Raw genomic sequence first — 17,171 nt, forward strand, 5'->3', positions numbered from 1 at the left:
GCTGCAAAGCATGAATCTCACACAACAGAATTTATTATTACCATCACACAAAGAATTCTCTAAGCTACATGAACAGAATACAGAATCAAATAGGCTAGAACAGGTAAAGAAATGTAGAGTGCCTCATGTTGGAGGCCTCAAGGGCTGACAATAACACTTTCTATCTGTCTATTTTATTATGTTTCTTATTGTATTTTAATGCAGTATGCTTTATTTATTTATTTGCTTCATTTACACCCCACCTTTCTCCCCATGGGGTCTTAAAGTGGCTTATGTTGTTCTCTCATCCTCCATTTTATCTTCACAACAACCCTGTGAGGTAGATTAAGCTGAGAGTATATATCTGGTCCAAGGTCACCCAGCAAACTTTCATGGCAGAGCAGGGATCTGAACATTTAAGAGAGCTTTGCAGCATTTATTAGAACACATACGCTGCTATTTGGCAATAGTTGGCTGCTGTTTTAATCTAAAGGACAAAGATGCTAGGAGGGAATAAAGCAAACATCTGAATATTTAGATTCACTAGTGTAATTTTAGTCTTGAATGATTGTTTTTGTGAATAATAGTTCTTGATTAAGCACAGGTTTTTACAGTCCTAACATAATTTTAAAAATAGAATGTAATTCATGCAACATCAAACATACACACATTAAAGTACTAATCATAACAGAGCAGTTAATTTCCCTGTATTCTACAAGTTTATAACTTTACATGTAGAACTGGTATCTTGAGATTTTGAAACCTTCCCCCTAGCCTTCCATATTGACTGTTTTGAAATTCAGTAATTGCTACAGAAACTATGCAGTTATTTATGTGAATTCAGACTATTGTTATAAGATTGCCTTAGGTGACCAATTTATGCTGTTGTTTGAGGCAGTAGTTAGCCTGCATATGTGCAGATGGAAATTTCATGTCTTGGCTGCAGAAGTTGCATTATTTTGTATTACAAAGATTTCGGTAGGTTGTTACCTATAGCCACTTGATATTTTGCTGTATATATTATAATCATATTTAGCTTTATTTATTCTAATAATTTCAACAATTTGACTCATTGAAAATATATCTAGAGATATTCTTGTAGCTAAAAATCATCACCCTAACAGCACTATCCCAACCTCATTGCATCCACTAAGTCCCCTTGTTTCAGAAGAGCCCAAAGATATGATAGTCTAGTCGATCTAAGCTACATTCATCATGGTTGTACTTGCATAAGAATGACGTCAGTGGTATACTGCTAGTGCCAGAGCCAAAGACTGATAAACTTAGGGTACAGTGGGGGGAACACGGACATTTGAAGTTTTTAGACCCTGACAGTGGTGTAATATGTTATAAAAGAGGTGACATAAGTTAAAACATTCTATTTACTTAAAGCCAAAAAGGAAAATAGAGCTTTAACTCTGCAGCCAAGGAATGCTCAATTATCTCCCAGTTTGGCTTGTAGTCATAATCAGTGAACCTATTCTTCAACAGTGTGTTTCTCTGAATGATTCAGATGTAGTCTCGTAGATGCCACCATCACTATCCCTAATTATTCAGAGGTACATTGTTTAAAGAGGAAAATTACATTTGAGATTTTTGAGAGGAGACTTACTATTTTAACATCTCTGTGTGCTCACCAACATCACCGCTCAGTTTCTGCTTATACAATTAGGTGATTCTGTGATCATTGCTTGGGCTCCCTTAGTGATAGATGCTCCATGGTTGCCAATTCTGAACATATTTATCAGATGGTAACATTTTTATCTGGTGTGCTAGTCTGTCCATTATATTCAAATGTTGCATTTCTAATGCCTTTTGTCATTACCTATAATTGTGAAACAGGCTTTTCAACACTGGTTTTCCTAAAAAATAAATATATAAATCACTTGGAAGTCGAACTGGATTTACAAATAAAGTTATCATCTTTTTCTCCAAACCTGAAGTTTCTAGTTAATAAGAAACAGCATCACACTTCTCATTAATAAATAATTTGGTTTTGTAAACCAGCTAAAGATCTGGCAGCTGTGAAATCTACAACAACAACAACAATAATAATAATTTGCACCCGACAATGGCCAAGCAGTTCAGTGAGACCATGCAAAATGGTGAAATGGATGAATGGCTAACAACTGGGAAGACATACTTGATTCAGAAAGATCTAGCCAAAGGAGCAACACCTGGAAACTACAGGCCAATAAAATGATCAAACTGATCACAATGCTCAAACTGGTCACCAGCATAATAGCAGATAACATCATGGACTACTTGAAAGAAAATAACATCCTGCCTGTGGAGCAGAAAGGAAACAAAAGAAGGGGTGGGGGTACAAAATATCAACTCTTGATAGACAAAATGATAATGGAGAACTGCAAGAATCAAAGAACAAATTTGCATATGGTCTGGATCGATTACAAGAAGGCATTTGACTCACTGTCCCATAATTGGATCATGAAATGCTTGGAAACAATTGGCGTCCGTGAAAACATTTGAGTATTCACTGAAAAAGTGATGAGACAGTGGAAAACTGAACTGACAGTCGGAAATGAAAACTTTGGAACAGTCAACATTAAGCAAAGAATTTTCCAAGGTAGTTCACTATCGCCCTTACTGTTTATCATTGCCATGATCCCACTAACAGTAATTTTAAAGAAAACAAAGTTGAGATATCAAATGGCTAAAGACTCAGGAAAAATCTCACATTTGCTGTACATGGATGATTTGAAGCTGTACGGAAAATGAGACACAGAAATCCAGTCACTAGTAAACACAGTCTGAATAGTCAGCCCAGACATTTTGATGGAATTTGGTCTGGAAAAGTGCGCCATTGTGGCAATAAAGAGGAGAAAGGTCACCGAGAGTGATGGGATTGAAATGCCTGATGGCCAACTCATCAAGTGCAACCAAGAGGCCGCTTATAAATACCTGGGCATTTTGCAGCTGGATAACATCAAGCATGGGCAAGTGAAGACTGTTGTCAGCAGAGAGTACACCCAGAGGGTCAGGAAAATTTTGAAATCTAAATTAAATGGCGGGAATACCATCAAGGTCATCAACACTTGGGCCATACCCGTCATCAGGTACACTGCGAAAATCATCAACTGGACACAGGTTGAGTTGGAAGCATTGGATAGAAAAACTCAGAAGCTTATGGCAGTGCACCATGCCTTACACCCACGCAGTGATACTGATAGATTGTACCTTCCCTGGAGATCTGGTGAAAGAAGCTTACTGCAAATACAGCAAACAGTGGAAGAGAAGAAGCATGCACTGTCCGATGATGTGAAGGAAAGTCAAGACCAGGCATTGATTGAAGTGAAGAACAGACATTTGCTGAAGACCCAGAAATCCAAACAAGAATACAGGAAAAATGTGATTAAAATGAGGACTGAAAGCTGGCACAACAAAGTACTGCATGGCCAATTTCTGGAGAAAATCAAGGACAAGGTGGACAATGAAAAGACCTGGCTGTGGTTAACAACTGGAACTCTGAAAAAGGAAACTGAATCCCTGATTTTAGCTGCTCAAGAGCAAGCCATTAGAACAAATTCGATCAAGGCCAAAATCGAAAAATCCTCGGATGATGCCAAGTGCAGATTGTGCAAACAAGCTGATGAAACTGTGGATCATGTCCTCAGCTGCTGCAAAAAGATTGCCCAGACTGAGTACAAACAGAGACACAACTCAGTGGCCAAGATGATCCACTGGAATTTATGCAAGGATTACAGCAAAAGAACAGCTAAAGACTGGTGGGAACATTGTCCAGAGAAAGTAATGGAAAATGAGAAGATCAAGATCCTGTGGGACTTTCGAATCCAAATGGCCAAAGTGTTGAAACACAGTACATCAGACATCACCGTGATAGAGGACAAGAAAGTGACCATCATCAACATAGCAATACCTGGTGACAGCAGGATAAAAATTTTAGTGGATCACGGAGGAGAGGTATTAAAATAACAGGGCAATGAAAAAAAGTTTGGGAAAAGCTGCTCTAGACTGTGTGCATAAAAAACAGGTACCACATTAACTCTAGTCATTTAAAGGATTTATCCAACTTCACAAGGACAAAGAGCAAGTGAACTGTTCTTGACAAGTAAATCATTTTAATAACAGATCATGATCTCAGACGATATGCACATCTTCTCAGGCGATTAAACTTAATTAAGCATGTGGTTCCTACCTACTGCAAGTGCAAAAATGGCTTCAAACTGCAGCACAAATTTATTATTATCAAGGTATGATCTGACCACCACCACGTAGTACAAGCAGCTGGTGTGCAAACTTCGTGGCATGCCGCTTGACTCCAATTTCAATGCAGCAGTAGACAGATGTGTGAAATATGGACATCAAATTTCGTTTTCCCACTTACCATCTGCTGCGCGCTACTGTCGCCAAGTAGCGTGGGGTTCCCCGGCACTCCCCACTACGGGGCGGTGACAACACAGCCGCCCTGACGCTGCCGCTCTTGCGCCCCCTCAGCGCGCGTCATTCCTGGTGCTCCTCAAAATGGCGCCTTTTGATGACCCCGTCGTGGGGAAGCCCGGGAGCGTGCCAGAAATGACGTGCGCTGAGAGTAGCGCACAGCAAAGGGTGGTCATGGGGAAACGACCAAAGACAAGGTTAACCTGACTAGCATCTTTTGTGCTCAGCAGTTCCACTTTTTGCCACTCATTGCACCATTTTACTGTTTTGTTTTGTTTTGTTTTGTTTTTTGAGAATTTGTGATTTTATATAACCATGGTTCTTTATTGCCTGACATTTCATTATTTTGTGCTGTTACACACACTACACAGGCTGGCTGGAAAGACTTTGCTTATATCAAGGCAAGGCAGATGAGTGCAAGGGATACAGCCACAGAGACTAGAACATCTCAGTACATAGGAAGTACCAGTCAGCACCCATGTTCTATTGGGACAGTGGGAAATAAGGCAAATACTCTTTTGGGGGGTAATCTACTGGTAGATGTGAAGGATTGCAGAGAAAGGGGGGAATTGATGCTGCCCTTCAGCAACAGGCAATCAACCTGCCCACCTTCCAACAAAGAATGAAGGTGAAATGAGGCCTAAATGAGACAAAGAAATTATTTATTTATTGAATATACATGCGTACTATATTTTTAACAAAATGTCAGTAGCAATTGAAATACTGCTTTTTCTAGTCAAAGGTATTTCACTAGCTACGTGATCCTTTCAACGGGAGATGTTGAGAAATTAGGGATGCCTGCCTCCAGGTGGAATCTAGAGAACCTCTGGAATTTTAGCTCATTTCCAGCCTACAGAAATCAATTTCATTGGAGAAAATGAATGCTTTGGAGAGTAGACTCTATGGTATTGTACCCCACTGAGGTTCTTGTCCTCTCCCGGCTTCATCAAATCTCCTGGAGTTTCCCCACTTGGATCTGGTAACTCTACCCACCCTTCATCCCAAACTAGTGGCTGGCAGAGACCTAGCAACCCTATGTGGAATGAACATGAAACCTTCTAATTGCAAAGCAGGGGCTCTATCACTGAACCCATCCCTTACTGATACCAGTTTGGCATGTAGCAACTAAAATACAGACAAGTCAACAGTTTTCTCATGAATGCTGTTCTGAAAAAGACTGAAGGTGAAATGAGGTCTTAAATACTCTTTCCAGGAAGTAGAGCTACAGGCCCCTCCCCTCCAGGAGCAGGTTAACAACTTAAAGCGGCTGCACCCAGTTAAAGCAGAAAGTACTACAGTGGGGGCAAATGTAGTTCAGGGCTGTTAGAAGCTTCAGGAAACTTGGTAGAGGGAAACCTCTAGTTTAGCAGCAGACTGTAGGTGGAGTTTGAGGACTGAGTCTGAATCAATCTGATTCAGAGTGTTGGGGCTCCTGCACATCAAACGAGGCTCCTGGGGGTTACTCAAGTGCTTGCTTCTGTGGGGGTTAGCTGCCCAGTTGCTTCCTCTTCTAAATATTTGTCCTGTTATCCTGATGAGGAGCAGTCTGCCCTCTGGTTCGTGTCAGCATGCCACAGACTTTCTAAGTCATTCTGTTGCTCAGAATTGGACTAAAAAAAAAAACGCCCAGCAATCTGCTGATTTGGGTAACATAACTATGTTTACTGAGCCTATTTGCAAATCTATGTCTGACAACAAAAATGTGACTGTTATACAGGACACGGTGTGAGGAAGATCCCAGCTGCAGACTATGATCTTGTTACATGCCTTTGGCTAGCGTTCTGTTAAACTCTGTGCAGATCTATAGATGAAGCTCTATGTAGGGAACAGTTTTATCCATGATTTGCAATTAATATTGCAAGTGACTTTCCTTTTTTAAACAAATTATCTATAAGGAATAAGATATTGGAAAAGATAGAAATTCTAATATTATATGTCTGTTATCAGCTTGCATGTGTTTCTATTATTTCTTGGCATTGGTGTCTTATCTAAAAAAAATAAAATCAACAGACTCAAATGTCTACATGTTAAAAGAACAGGTTTGCTTACTAGATTCTGTGCAATCTTTAGTGCCCAACAGTTTCTGCAAGGATGCAAGTATTCCTTTCACCATGCAGGGATGACCTGATTTCAATAAAAGTGCTAGCTACTGATATGACAACGTGACTTCCATGGTATTTTTGTATTTCCCTAGAGGGTTTCCCAGGAAGATCTGACAAGACACTCATGGTTTCTCCACAGGCATTAAAGTGGAGACCACCATTTTATTTCAAGAGAGAAAGACTCTGGGGATGCAAACTGTTTTGAACACTTTGAATGCTTATAGAGCACTGGATCTGGGTAGAAATGAAATATTAATGTTTGACACTCTGCCACTGTAAATATGTTATTCAGATTTTAATCCCCTCAATTCCGTTAAAGGCTGTTTACCACCTTCAGAGATCATTTGAAGTGAAAATCAAGAAATGAGGGAACTCCTTATTTATCCATAGGAAAAGTAATGTTGACCATTGTGTTTCGCTCATCCAAAGAGGGCTGCTTGGCTACCACGGTGTCTAGAAACTGCCTCTGCTCTCCAAGAAGAGCTGAAGCATTCCTCAGTCCAGGCAGCAATGCAAGAAGGATCCACTAATATTTGAGCTCCTTAAGGGATTGTGGACTTGTGGGCTGAGGTTGGAATTATCTGAGACACCTGGCCACATCTTAGTGCAGGAGAAGCTGTAGCCATGCAGCTGGTGAGGGAACAGAAAAGGGAGCCATGATCACCTCTCATGAGGCTACCTGGGTCTCATTGCCTTGACAGAGGATTGGGGATTTCCCCATTAACAAGGCCAGGGATGTTTCCCAGATGATAGTGCTTGAAGTCCATGCTACCACAGGGTGGAAATCTTCAAAAGGAGTTCACACAGCCAAGATGGACGGACGGACGGACGGACATAAGAGGAAGCAAAAAGAGGGTAAATGGGAATTGCTGAAGCTCTGCTTTCAAGCTTACTCTGCCTCCATTGAGGCTGCTTTCCCTTGGGAAGTGGAACAGTGGAAGGAGCTGCAGTACTGGGTAGGACGCACAGGTCATTATCAGCTCGCACATGATTTGCCCAAAGTCAGATTTGTATGTGTGCATGAGATGAGAAATAAGTTTCCCTTCATTACTCATATTGATATCTAAGGTTACCCAAACCTACTTGGGAAATACTTGGAGATTTGAAGGTGGAGCTGGGGAGGGGAGGGGGGCAGGAATTCAGCAAAGTGTAATACCATAGAGTGCACCCTCCAAAGCACTAATTTTCTTCAGGGGAATTGATTTCTGTTGTCCGGAGATCAGTTGTACTCCTGAGAGACCTCCAGTCACCACCTAGAGTTTGGTAATCCAGTATCTGTTGGAATTGAAGGGCTTTGTACTGTGTCTTACCTCAGTAACAGAGGGGGATTTGACAATAGAGTTAGACAGATAGCAAGGTCAAGTCTCTGGGCATTCTTTCACTACTGCTCTGACACTATCCCTTTGATGTGTAGATTGTTACTCTCAGGGAATTTCCTTCATCCTGGTTCTTCTCCACTGCACACATACTTCTCCATTTTGCACCATGGAGGAAGAAATACAGACAACATCTCTTTTCATCCAGCTAGTTAATTAGAATGCAGAACCCATATCTTTACTTCCTATAATAAATGCTCATTATATTAGTTTGAAACTACAAACTGGCTCTGACTTTCTTTTGTCCTGATGCACATGCACAACCAGATAAGCTTTATTATATTTTGCCTCTGTGTGCTCTGCTATATGAAAGGATACAACCAGCATCCAACATATCTGTCCTAGATTCTGTGCTATCATAGCATCCTCTCTCTGAAGCTACTGTTTCCTCTGGGGAAATTAATCTTTGCAGTCTGGCAACTCCAGAAGAACTTCAGGCCTCACTTTGAGGTTGACAATTATATGTTGAGATAACTTATACATGCCAAAACTAACTTTGGGATGCTCTGCTGTCATATGAATATACAAACCTGCCTGACATGCCTTACACTAATCCAGCGATATATTAACTTGTTGGCGGCAGCTATCAAAGTAGACTTTTTAAAAAATTAGATTTGCTTCAAGAGATCCTTTTATGCAGCTCAGACAGGACTCCTCCCACTCCAGAGGACCACATCTTAACTACATAGCCAAAGCAACACCATGAAAAAGTTTCACAATATCTTGGTAGTCTTCATTGTCCAGGTCAAGAAAATGATATACCCCATGCCCTTTGTCCACAGTCTTATGCTTGGATCACAGGGATCCCAATAATTTAGCCTAGAAAGCAGGTTTTGTGTTCAGACTCAGTGGAACAGCACAAATTGATTCCTGTTCATGTAAGCTGTTCATATAAAACTGTATGCAGAGCTAGAGCTGCAGTGGTTACTGCATGGACTGATGACCACATTGGACAACTGTCTGCCTTGTTTAGGTCTCCTTCATGTCACCTAGCCATGCTGCCTCAGGTTTATTTGGTTGCTTGCCTGTATTTACTTATTGCTTCTCCAGCAGACCTCTTGTGATCCAAATCACACAACTAAATGAGGAAGTATCCATGCTCATTGTAGGTTACTGACTGACTGAACAATTGAGAAACCATAGCCAAATTGTCACATTTCATTAGCCTTAACCCAATATCCCATTCTCACTGAGTGCATTACAGGTGAGTGCCCTCCTCTATCTCTCCTACTGGTGACTCACCTGTTAGGGAAGAAAATGCTGCTACTAAGATGCACTAAGTTGCTACTCCATGCACTCAGTCAAGGGAGTTGCATTTAAACTTTTTCTCAAGTTATTGTTTTGACTGCTATTAAGTGCTCTGGCTCTGGTTTCTGAGGGAAAAATTTAGATGCATCTATATATGTATTCTTATCCCACCCTATACCCTCTCTATACCCAAAGTACATGGTCACTAGAACATATGTGTCTGATATTCGCCAACAAAAGTAGCTGTTGTAACCACTGCTTTGTCCAATGTATGATGAGAATGTACCAGCAAAAGAACCCATATTGAAAATATGTAGTGTTATTTAAAAGGTTTATAGACAACGGTCCATTCCACACAGCCTAAATAAGATGCCCCAGGGATGCTAAAAAAAAGTCCTCCTGGGAAGGCACTCAACACAGCTTTCTTCCCAAGATGTCCTCCAGACTTCTTGTTTCAGCTCAAGGCATCTTGTTTTGAAAACCCTTTGAAGTGCACCATTTTCCCTTAGGGTGTCTGCAAGACATCCCCTGCCTGGCTGTACAAAATGAAGAGCTCAGGAGGCATCTTATGTTTCCCGCCTGACTATTAAGCTCTCTGGACAATTTCCTCCTTAGCTTGTGCCCAACATTTTGTGTGCTGATGAAGAGATTCTCCCTGCCCCTATTTGCTGAAGGGACATTTGTTCTGCAGGCTCCGATTCTGGGCACTTTTTTTTAGCCTGAAAAGTACATACTTAGACTCGACTGGTTCTACTGATTTCAGCATAGTATAGTTTTCCTTTTTAAAAAAATTGAGGAGCTGTGTTTGAAGATACACAGACATGCTATCTGCTCAGAGGACTCCCACTAAAAAGCATTGGGATGGCGGCAGACCTGTCCTCCACGGTCCCAATGCTTTTCAATGGGAGTCCTCCAAGCGACTAAAAATTGATGTTAACATTGTCCAGAGAAAGTCACAGAAAATGAGAAGGTCAAGATCTTGTGGGACTTTAGAATCCAAACAGACACTGAACAGCACAGTGATCCAGTACAAGAAGGTGACCATCATTGACATAGTACCTGGTGACAGCAATGTTGTTGGAAAAGAACATCAGACGGTCACTAAATACCATTATTTGAAAATCGAGATTCAGTGACTATGACACAAGTCAGTTGAGGTCCTTCCAGTGGTAATTGGCATCCTGGGCACCACTTTGAAAACACCTGAGCAGTACTTGAAACATTTTCAAATCAACAAAATCAACATCTGCCAGATTCAGAAGGCAGCCCTGTTGGCGTCTGCACAAATACTACACTGATACATCACAATACCCTAGGCCTCTGGGTGAGACTTGAATTGTGATGAAACGCCAACAATCAGCTAAAGAACTGGCAGTTGTGATATTAAACAAAATAATGATACATATTTGTAATGAACTAAATATTAAAATTATAGGCAGCAAGAGATTTATTATACATAATTTTTAATATGGTCACATATTTACTGGCAGATAGTTTTATACATAGTCTTAATATTACACTTATTTATTCTATTTAGATTGCATTTATTTGTTGAATATATTGTATAAGTAGCTCAGACAGGACTATCAGATCATGGAATAGATTTTAAGTGCCATATATATCATTTTTGTTTGTTTCATGCTAGATACAATAGAGACAGTGAGCCCAAATATAATGGACAAGTGTGAATAACCATATTGATGATCACTATGAAACAGACATTTGCCAGGGAACCTGTCTCTGACATTAAATGGATTTCGAGCATGGATTCTTGCACATGCTATTGTTTGTATGCACCTTTATGTGACTTGCATGATTGTTGTTATATTTACACAAAGATTTTATTAAACGAACATGTTTTGGATTTATAAAATTGCACACTTTGTAGTTGGGGTGTAGTAGGTCCTTTTTTGATAGTGTTTTAGTTATATTATTTTACTAGCCATAGTATTACACCAGCACAAAGAATGGACCCAATTAAAGTTGCCAGCCTTCAGGTGGACCCTGGAGATCTCCCAGAATTACAGCAATCTCCAGACTACAGAGATCAGTTCCACTGCAGAAAATGGCTGCTTTGGAGGGTGGACTCGTACAGCATTATACTCCCCCCCCCCAGGCATATCTAGGGGAAATGGAGCCTGGGGACAAAATCTGAGTTTTGTGCCCCCCACTAAGGTTTTTCCTCAGGATCCACACCAGAAATTTCCCAACCTGAAGTTGGCAACCCTAAGACAAAGCACAGTTATGTAGATGGAGCCCTTTGTAAGCTTTCCTTCTAATTTAAGGTTTCCACCGGTGAAAGTTTCTTTTGATGGAGTGACCTTGCTATGTTAGCGTACATGTGTTTTTTTCAAGGTTGTTCAGTTCTGATTCACTTTATCAGGCATATCTGGAAGATGAAATTACATTGTGAGTGCAGGATGCTTCCACTAATATCAGTGAATGGTGTTTCAGGGGACTAAAAACAGGCTTGGCAATCAGATGTGGCAATTCATTAAAACAGATTTGGAAACTTTGCAACCAAGGAACATTGTGCTTCGCCTTTCTATTTTTGGAGAAGGAGAGAGTTTTTCAGCCAAGGGCCTCCCACACTTCAGCCTGTTCTATTCTTGTTTAGCAGAACTTGTGAGATATTTTAAAACTATATAAATGTATAGGGAGGTGTTAGATAATGAATTTTGAATCAGAACAGTGCAGTCAGCACACAAGGTCAGACTTTGCCACATAAACTGATGCACATCCAGAATGTAAGTAACCACATTGGCTGATTATTCACGGTTGGCTCTACCCTGCCATTGCCCCACGCCAGCACAAAAGTCTTGCCAGATGTGGTCTCACTTTCTATGGGGAAAGCAAGCACAGATGGGGCAAGAGGAAGCACATTGGGACAAGAAACCTTGCCCTGACATGCTTTCTCTCTCAGCACGTCGCAGCACGCAAGATTTTTTGCCTCAACATGCTAACACTCCTGGCGCATGCCAAGGAAAAAGCATGTTGGAACAAGCTTTTTTGCCCTGATGTGCTCCAGCTGCCAGCATGTGGCAGCTGCCTCGTGGGTAATAAGCTGATTAATTGTTTGTGTTGCTGCCTTCAACTGATGCCCTAAATGAGGTGGAGCAGTCAAATTGCCCTGGGGACTTCACTGACATTGGAATTCTGAAGGTGTTTAATCAGAAGTTAGGTTCATTGAGTTCAATTGAACTTTCTCCCTAGTAAGGAAAAAAGTTTTAGTGGTTGGAATTTAGGGTTGCCAACTCTGGCTTGAGAAATTCCTGGATATTTGGGGGTAGATCTTAGGGGATGGAGTCTGGGGATGGACCTCAGCAGTGTACAATGCCACTGTCCTTCCCTAAACTTAATTAGTTGCGCCCCAAATTTAGACATTTTTTTAAAAAGGTCTTTTGTGAAGGGGCAGAGGAGAACAGGATGGCTGAAGAGCACATTTATGCTTCTAAAGGGAAGCTGGATGTGCTGATTCAGGTAAGCACCTGGGGCAAGAGGGTCAAAACACAAGTATCCAAAAGCCAGGCATCAAACCAGAGGGCAATCCAAAGAACACAAGCCAGGTCATGGTCCAAAGTCAGGCGCGAATTCAATAAACAGACTCCAGGTCCAGTCCTAAGATGAACACTGCATTCAAACACAGGACACCAGTAGGTACACAAGGGTTTGGAAAAAGTTGTTCCCATGGCAGTTCACACTTTTCTGATTGCATTTATCAGACCAACCCTGATCAGGAACAAGTACAACTTTTCAACCTGCTGAATACTCTTCAATTCCTGACCCTATGATGACTGAAGCTCACAGGCTGAGGTTGACCAATGATAGGCTACTAAGTGTGCACAGTGCTACTCCAGAACCTCCCCTTGGACATCCCTTCTCCAGTGTTCCCAGGGCTCTAGAGATCCTTGGGCAAGGTGGCTGGCAGTTACCAGTCTCCAGGTGGTACCTGGAGTTCTCCTGGTTTCTAGATGACAGAAGTCAGTTCTGGAGGAAATGGCAGCTTCAGGTGGTAGAGCCTATTGTGGAATCTATTCCTGCTGAGCTTCCTCTTCTCCCCAAATTCCCCAGGCTCTTCCCTCAAATCTCCAGAAATTTCCCCAGGAGTTGGCTCAGGTGGTGTTCAGGGGCCTTGCTGTGTCTTTGTGCTGTTGCTGGCCTCTTAGTCAGCCCTGACACTGAATTACCCTTCTTAGGCATTTGCAGGAGTTAAATCATTCCAATAAAAAGCTGTGGAAAAAAACTCCAGAAAAAAATATGGAAACATTTTCAGGCCTATCACTCTTTCTCAGCATCTGTACTGCTAACTTTGTATTAATTGCCTTCCTTTGAAACATAACTGCTTTGTAAGTCTAATTAAGAGTAGGCCTACCCATGCTCTGTTCTGTGCAAACATGTGGGTGCTGCCATAGTAACAGTAAAGGAACACTGAGAAGAAGCTCTCTCTGATTAATGTAATTACACAGTGCGCACACAGAATGCCTTTAAACACAACTTATTTCTACATGAAAAAGATGAAATGTCAGAATAATTTGTTATATGTTTGTTAACTTCCTGAAAAATACAGGACTATTTAAACATACTGATGTATACTATTGGCAGCTGCAACTTGGGATATTTTTGCACATTTTGTGCATAGATAAGCAAAATTCTCATAGATGGAATTGGGTGCGAGGGGGCAGGGGAAAGGAGTTGGTTTTCAATGAGTCTAGTTCACAAGCCTCTGCAAACAAATGGGGACTTCAACAAATACACAGACATCCATACAGCCTTAGTTTGGAAGTGACTGTATTTGAGCATAAAAGAATGAGATAACTATGGGATCCCTAGTAACACAATAACTTTATGTATGTACTGATACAGAAATAATATAATAGAAGTAAACATTTGAACATTATTCCTATACAGTTGATTATCTGGAGCATCTGATCTTGAAAAGTAGTGTTTCCAGTTATTGTTTTCTCCTAAAGATTCCTTTCTCCTAAAATATGTAGAAAATTTCATGCTTGGACTGAATAAGATGAACTCAAAACTAACACTATGACCATCTTGAGACACACCACTGTCATTTTGCCTTGTCACTTAAGAACCTGGGCTAAAGGCCGTGACCTGGAATCATATGCTTAACAGTCTTCGTTGGGAATGTCATGCCCCAACAATATACCCATGAGACTGATTATACAGAAAAGTGAGTTCTCTAAGAATAAAACAGAATTACAGTGGCACCTTAGAAACTGGCACCTTTTGTTCCAACATCATGAGATTTTGTGAGTCTGAGCTTGCTCAGAAGCAATAGGGAAACCCCCTCCCCCCCATCAAATTTCTGGACATCTGTTCGGGTTTGCTACAATAGACTAAAGGCTACTCCTCTAGAACTGTCTAAGAACATCCAATCAACTTCACAAATACATTGAGACTTAAAACTGAACCTCCATCAGCTATATGTGGAATTTTATTTGACTTTGGGTTTAAAATTGGTGAGACTTTTGTGTGCAAGTGTGTAAAGTGCTATCAAGTCACAGCTGACTTATGGAGACCCCAGCAAGGGGCTTTCAAGGCACATGAAAAGCAGGGGTGGTTTGCCATTGCCATTCTCTGCAGAGCCTTCCTTGGTGGTCTCACTTCCAAATGTTGACCCTTCTTACCTTTCGAGATGTAAAAAGATTGGGCTATACCATGCTGCCTTCCCTCCAGTGAGACTTTTAGAAAATTCTGAACATTGATGAAGGAAAAGTTCCCTTTGCAGAAGTGAAGTCTAAGAATTGTTCTTCCATAAATACAATTCAACTCTTAAAACTCTTAATTTTGTCCAATTTTACTGATTGGGAAGTTTAGCTGACAGACCAGTACCTTAGATTGTGCCCAGAAACAAATTGGGAGCCAGTGTACATAGACCAAGACTGGAGTGATATATTCTCTATGACCACTCAGTCAACATCCTAGCTGCATCATACTGTACTAATTAAAGTTTTCATGGTCAGGATACTCAAATGATAAATACACAAGATATTCAAGTGATAAATAAACAAGACAATTTAATGAAAAACATTGAGAATGTCCTCAGTCTCTTCATCTTGGGGATCAGACAAGAGAACTGAAGCTGAAACAATATTGTGAATTGTTATAAAACACAACAGTGACAAAAAAAGGAATGACAGACTGAAGAAATGGGGATTTGATCATGCATGATCTACAGCTCTTAAAAATACAGTATCTGGCATTACATAACTATATATCTAATTTGAAAATGTGCTGCCATGTCTGGATTCTTAAGTCCATGCATTAGGGCCATGCTTACCCCAAACTGATAGTTTTGCAGATTTGGGGGACCCCTAGGTCTGCAGAAGAATCTGACATTAAAATAAACATGGGGAGGAAGTGAATCATCCCTGAAATAAAAAAAAGCATTCTCTGTGCAAGTGCAGAAAACCCACTTACCTTTTGAAATGACTTGCCACAGCCACAGGGATCTGTTCCGGTCCAGCCACCTCATCAGCAGATACCTGGAATAGTTCCTAGCTCAGCACGATCTTAAGGTTGGTGATGGGGCCTGGAGCTGTAAAAGGGCAGATGAGATTTCTCCACCGTGAGTGTTGCAGGCCTTTCACTGGTGAATTCTTAACAGGATTGTACACTACATGTTCTACCTCAGCTCAATAGAGCAGAGTAGCTCCAAACAGAAACTCCAGTGGGCTTAGAAGGGTACATCTATGCCCAAACTGCACTGTAATCTACACTTAAGGTTTAGCCATTGCTGAGTGCATAGTAGAGAAGAGGTGGAAGGAAGCAAATAACAGAGAGGCATTAATTGGAGGTGAAACAGTTGTTCATATTTGTATTATCCTAACATAGCAGACTTCTTTATCCTGTGCTACAAACCTCTGTTCTTACCATGTGGAAAAAAAGAAAAAGTCTGGAAAATATTTCCAGAGCTATAAATGACATAAAGACCATGCTGGCTGCTGTCAAGTTGCTTCGACTTGTGGCAACCCTATGAATAAATGTCCTCCAAAATGTCCAATCCTTAACAACCTTACTTAGGGCTGTGGCTTCCTTTATTGAATCAATACATCTCAAGTTGGATGTTCCTCTTTTCCTGCTGCCTTCAACTTTTCCTCGTTTCCAGTGACTCCTATTTTCTTATGATATGACCAAAGTACAATACCCTCGGTTTACTCATTTTGTTTCTTAGGCAGTTCTGTCTTGATGTGATCTAGAATCCACTGATTTGTCTTTTTGGAGGTCCTCAGTTTCCATAAAACTCTTCTCCAACACCACATTTTAAGGGAATCAACTTTCTTCCCAGCATCTTTCTTTATTGTCCAACTTTCACACCCATACATGGTAATGAGGAATACTATGGTATGAATTAACTTAATCTTAGTCACCAGTGACATAGGGATTTGTATACAGAGTACAAGGCAGCAATAAACTCTTTAACCCTGCATTTATATTAAATGTGTGTGCAGGGAAGTTAAGCTCATAATTAATTTTTCTTCTAATATCATTTAATAGATCCTCAGACTCCTTTCCACTAGAATTCTCACTTCATAGAAAATAATCCTTGGATCTAATTCTGTGGGTATTAAAAATCCACATTTGACTCAACTGAGAACATAGTATTTTCACATTGTGATAGTATCTTATTGCACAATCCAGCACACATGGCAATTTTTGTGTAGAATATATCCAGCATGCCTTTTATGTTGTTTATTCAACACATGGAATAAGAAGCTGCCTTACAGACTCAGATAATTGTTCTACTAGGGTCAGTATTGTTTACTCTGACTGGCAACAACTCTTCAGGGGATCAGGTCTTTTATATCACCTACAACCTGATCCATTTTAAACTGGAGATGCAAGGGATCAAACCCGAGACTTTCTGCATACAGATGCTGTACCCCTAAACCACAGCCCTTCTCCTGTTTATTTGTAAGAGCTCCACATTAACAAAGGATATAGTAAAACTGTATTGTGTGCATGTTGACAGGTCATGGTACTAAAAGCATTCCAATAATGCTAAAACATTGGGAAGACTTCACATACA

Source organism: Sphaerodactylus townsendi, linkage group LG04 (genome assembly GCF_021028975.2).
Source record: "Sphaerodactylus townsendi isolate TG3544 linkage group LG04, MPM_Stown_v2.3, whole genome shotgun sequence".
Taxonomy (NCBI): Eukaryota; Metazoa; Chordata; class Lepidosauria; order Squamata; family Sphaerodactylidae; genus Sphaerodactylus; species Sphaerodactylus townsendi.